Genomic DNA, 6139 nt, shown 5'->3' with positions numbered 1-6139 from the left:
ATGATCAAATGATATTTATGTCTTGAATATGAGCTCTATTGTGTCAACATCGATCGAAACGTGTTTTGTCTCGAAAGCAACAGAGAAAGACTCAGTACTTTGGCATCGAAGAATGGGTCACATACACGTTAGAAAGATGAATTATTTAATGGCGAACGATTTGGTTGAGGGGGTGTCGTTGAAAAATTTTAAGTTATCAGATCATTGTGTTGCTTGTAAGAAGGGCAAACAAAAGAAGAAATCGCACCCACCTAAGGTATTCAATTCCATTGATACTCCGTTAGAAAGACTTCATATGGATTTGTTCGGTCCAGTGAATCGTGCGAGTATTTCTGGAGACTGGTATTGTCTTGTTGTGACTGATGATTATTCGAGATACTCGTGGGTATTATTTATGAGCTCGAAAGATCAAACGCCTGTTTTGGTACAAAACCTTATTACTAAAATCGAATCACTTTACAAACAAAAGGTGAGGAGGATTCGAAGTGATAATGGAACTGAATTCAAAAACACTATGTTGGATTTCTTTTGTATCCAAAAGGGAATCCACCGTGAATATAGTGCACCTTATGTACCTCAAGAAAATGGCGTTGCTGAACGAAAGAATAGAACCCTGATTGAAGCTGCAAGAACTATGCTTGCTGATTCTAAGCTTCCCGTTCAATTTTGGAATGAGGCAGTGAATTCAGCTTGTTATACACTCAATCGAGTTCTAACTGTTAAACGATTTAAGAAGACCAGTTATGAATTATTGAATAATCGTAAGCCTAACTTAAAGTATTTGGAACCTTTTGGGTGTCCTTGTACTATGCTGAAGAGGGATGCGGGTAAATTTGAAGAGAAAGCCATTGAGGGTTATTTCTTAGGGTATGCGTCACCTAAGAAAGGAGTTTTCAATTTTATGTCTGGTTGTGTCGAAGAGTGGTACCATGTTGATTGTCAGAAGTACACTACTCCTCCACAAGGGAAAGGTCCCCACTGGATATTTGACTACGATGGTCTGTTCAATTCATTTACTCCATCAATTGATCATCCAGATGAAGATTTAGTTCGCGCGTATTTTGAAGAACATTTGGAAATTCCACGATTTGCAAGTTCAAATGATGTTGAAGCTCCAATTGCTGCTCCAACTGAAGAACCTGAAAACAAAGCTCCTGTTCATCTTGATACTGCTTCTACTTCTTCTGATGATAATTCTTCAGTAGTTGAGAATAATGTTTCATCTCCTGAGTTAGGAGAACATTATACTAACTTATTTGAAAATGTTACTGTGTCTGAAAATCCGACTCTCAGGATTCATAATTATCATCCACAAGAAAACATTATTGGAGACCTTGATGTAGGAGTTCAGACACGACATCAAATTGCCTCTTTAAGTGACAATAATGCTCTATGTGTTCATGCTGACTTACTCGCATCTGAAATTGCTAATGTTGCTAAATTTACTTGTTTTCTATCTCAAGTTGAGCCGACAACTTCTTGTGTGGCTCTGCAAGATTCCTCTTGGGTAGAAGCTATGCAAGAAGAATTACAACAATTTGCTCGTTTAGGTGTTTGGGATCTTATTGACAAACCTGCTAGATTCAAGAAGGCAATTCCGACTAAGTGGGTATATAAGTGTAAGAAGGATGATCGTGGGGTAATTGTGAGAAACAAGGCACGGCTAGTGGTGCAAGGTTTTCATCAGCAAGAGGGTATTGATTATACATAGGTGTATGCTCCAGTTGCAAGATTAGAGTCGATTCGAATCTTGAGGGCATATGCAGCTTACAAGAATATAAAGGTCTACCAAATGGATGTTAAGAGTGCTTTTCTCAATGGTGAACTACACGAAGAAGTGTTTGTCCAACAACCACCAGGTTTTGAGGATCCTGATTATCCTGACCGTGTTTACCGTTTAAATAAGGCATTATATGGTCTTCATCAAGCCCCGAGAGCTTGGTATGGCACGCTCGCCGACCATTTGACGGATAACGGCTTCAAACGTGGAACTGTTGACTGCACTTTATTTTACAAGAATTTTGGTGATGATCTTCTCCTAGCCCAGATTTATGTTGATGATATTATTTTTGGGTCTACAAACGACACATTGTGTAAGGAGTTCGAGAAGTCCATGCAAACAAAGTTCGAGATGAGTTCAATGGGAGAGATGAATTTCTTTTTAGGGCTGCGGGTTCATCAGTCTGCTAACGGAATCTTCATTCATCGGACTAAGTATGTGAACGACGTCTTGAGCCGATTCAAGATTTCTGCCAGAAAAATCCCTTCTACTCCTCTCCCCGTGGGTCACAATTTATCACCGGATGAATTGGAGGATACCGTTGATCCGACCCTTTATCGTGCCATGATCGGTTCTTTGATGTATCTAACGGCTTCTTGCCCTGATATTATGTTTGCTGTTTGTCTTTGTGCTAGGTATCAAGCAAGTCCACGAGTCACTCACCTAGCTGCAGTCAAGAGAATTCTACAGTATTTGAGGGGAAATCCAGACATCGGGTTGTGGTACCCCAAGGATGATACTTTCGACTTTACTGCTTATTCAGACTCGGACTATGGAGGTTGCAAGATCAACTTTAAATCAACGACTGCAGGATGTCAATTTTTAGGAAACCGGCTTGTTTCCTGGCAGTGTAAGAAGCAGACAACGGTCTCCACTTCAACCGCCGAAGCTGAGTATGTTGCAGCCTCGAGTTGTTGTTCCCAGGTTTTGTGGATACAACAACATCTTCGTGACTACGGTTTGAAGTTTCTTACTACTCCTATCCTGATTGATAATTCTGCTGCAATTTCTATCACAAAGAACCCCGTACAACAATCGAAAACAAAATATATCGAAATTCGATATTACTTTATACGGGATTGCTTTGAGAAGAAGTTGATTGACCTTGAGAAAGTACATACTGACTTTCAGAAAGCCGATCTGTTTACCAAAGCTTTTGACAAAACACGTTTTAATTTTTTGCTTGGTTTAAACGGATTGAAGACCCTCGCTGATATACTTAAACAATGATGACTATCTTTATTTTATGTTAATTTTAAGGGGAGAAAATCGAGAAAATACAAAAAGATTGTGTTTTTCGTTTGTACAGATAAAACCCAAAAACATTGAAAAAGATTAATATATATATATATATATAGTGTGTTTTTATGCTTTATGCTTTTATATTTTCAAAAATTTCTGTAAAACAAAAAATATTTTAAAATTTGAAAATTCAAAAAGAATGTACTTTTCAGTTTGTACAGGAAAATTTCTGAAAAAGCCAAAAAGAATGTAATTTTTCTCGTTTTTGCAAAGAAAAACCCGAAAAAGACAAAAAGATTATGGTTCTTGTTTGTAAAGAGAAAACCAGAAAGATTTTTGCTTATAATCGTTGAAAATTATGTCATTTACTTCTATTTCTAAGGACATATACTTGTATATGTTTGGTCCTGATAATTTCTTGAAATCTTCGGGTTAGCCATTTATCTGACAAATGGAAAGTATTTGGGGCGTTCATTAAGTATTCTATTTTATATTTTGCTGAGAATTTAGTCAGTTATTTAAGATTGTAAAGCATGCTTGCATGTCTTGGTTCTGTTCTCTACTTGTAGATGAATAGGATAGCCATTAATTTGTGAACATAAGTTAACTGGGGCAATATTTATATCATTTTATGCTCCTCAAAATTTTTGAGTTTTTGAAGAAAAAAGAGAAAATGATAGTACATTGATTATTTGACCCCAAATCCAGAAAGAAATAAGCTTAAAAGACAGTGTGCTTAATCATTGGTGCATTGGTAGGTCTTAAACAAGCTGTTAGAGTAAAGTAAGTGATATAAACTTAAAGAAAAGCCAAATTGAAAGAGGTGTTAGTCACTAGAAAAAGTCTCGGTGAGGATGACAGAAATGTAATAACCAGTCATACTCAAGCCTTATATTTGTTGATCACCCAAAAATAAAATAAAGCAAATAACAAGCATTAGGATTCTGGACACTGTGAGTCTTTATGCGGCTTAATCATCTGGGTATTCATAAGCATGGATATTTCACTCGCTTTCAAGAAGCAAACCCAAAGTCATTAAACTTGATCACTGCTGTACTTTGTACAATCTAAATTACTGACTTGATCAAAATCCAATGTTAGTCATACAATTGTTCCTCCCTTGCGTGCGTCTTAATACCAATAAGAAACGGACCCCAGGGGATACAATGTATGTAAGCCGACAGATGGACTCGTGCATACTCACTCACAGTAAAGGAAACTTGATGCATTGCTCAAAAAGTTCTCAATTGGTATAAAAAATTTTGATCAACATTATAATGGTTTAAGTCAAGTTGGGATGATTTGGTAAAAATCAAATTAAGCTTGAACCGAGATTAGGGGCTGATAGTTTCTGATATTCTGTGCGCTAATTGAACCATAAATCATATCACAAAAATGCTCGAAGGTTTGTTATAAGATTTAAGTGGACAACAATATCAATGACCGACTTAACACCAGTCATAATATCGCTGAAATGTAAAACTGTGATGGAAGGGCAATTTGGTCAATATGATTCTCTGCTCAAACTCAACAAAAATACAAAAATATGTTCTGGTTTTGATAAATCATTGAAAAACACAAAAAGATTGTCTATTTTTACGATTCGGGTATTCTTTTGTAAATACATTCTTTATTTTTTTCAAAATAAAAAAATAAAAAATAAAATAAAATATTTTCGTTTTTCATTGTATATATTAATTTTAAGTTATGTTTCGGAAAAATGAAACGCTTTTTAAGATATTTGGTTGTCATGATAAAAAGATTCTAGATAACCTAATTTATTTATTTTATTTAATTATTTAATTCATTTAATTATTTAATTTAAAATTAAAAAAAAGATTTTTTAATTAGAATCTAATTCGTTAATTATGGATAACGAACTAGGTGATTCACTAGCGAACTGGATTCTAGTTCGCTAACCTAATTCGCTTCCGCTCTCTGTAACGAATCATCCCATTCATTATGCATACTTAACGAATCAAGTCTTGATTCGCTATCCTAAGGTAACGAATCACATAGCGATTCGTTAATTTAATTCAGACGAATTAGCTAATTCGCTAACTTTAATTTAAACGAACCGATTACTTCGTGCAAGTTGCACCTCGGGAGGCGTGCAATTATATAAAAGGACAAGAAACCCAACAGTTTCTACACTGTTCTTCATCTTCCTTCACCTTAAAGTTACTCTGCCAAAATTTTCTCTGAATCTCGATCTTTTTATTTTGATATTTCAAAGATATATTCGAGTTTATAAGGTATAGACGTTCATGGCGATATCATTTTCGTCAAAAATGGTTGTGATTTGGCAGCCTAATTATTGATTTTTAAGGGTTTAAGGGTTTTAGAGGTTTTGAAACTCATTTCAGTATAATTTATGTTAATAACTTGATGATTTAACTGTCTTTATGATCGGAATGTGATTTCGATACCCTTGGTGGACTTCAATCATGATCTGATTGTTGTTTCCTGAGTTAATTATTGTTTCATGTTATCGGTGGTTACAGTGGGTTCGTCTAACCTTGATATTTCAAGATGTTGAGTCTCAATCTCATCAATCTTAGTGCATTAGAGTGATTCCGAGTACAATGAGCACATTTTTATGATGATTCGACGATAGTTACGGCCTAATCGTCCCCGGGTTCATATTGTTGACAATCTATGTTCATCCTGATTTTGACCTTGACTATGCGAGTCAAAGAAAAAGTCTGAATTATTGGACCATTCGTTAATCTTAGCGAATTGGGACTGTTTCGTGTCCAATTCGTTAAGATCCTACACGAATTAGCTAAGCGAATACGGCTTTACACGAATCAGTTGTGGATTCATTTAAAGTTTAACGAACTAAATCTTAGTTCGTCATAATTAAATAATAGTTCGCTATGCTCAGTTCGTTAGGTAATTACTTGATAGCGAATTGCCTGATTCGTTACTGTATTGTAACGAATCAGTGTGATTCATAACGAATGACATTTATCAATTAAATTAATTTCAATATTCATTTAAATTAATTAAAGTATTTAACTCGTATAATTGTATAAATTAATTAAGCACACATATCGTTTAAAAAATATATACATATCAACAAGATATATTTGACATACTTTAACATTTAATATA

Source organism: Bidens hawaiensis, unplaced genomic scaffold, assembly GCF_021521415.1.
Source record: "Bidens hawaiensis isolate Kalapana, Puna unplaced genomic scaffold, B.hawaiensis_p1.1 tig00000001_1, whole genome shotgun sequence".
NCBI lineage: Eukaryota > Viridiplantae > Streptophyta > Magnoliopsida > Asterales > Asteraceae > Bidens > Bidens hawaiensis.
This window is presented reverse-complemented; position numbering follows the sequence as displayed.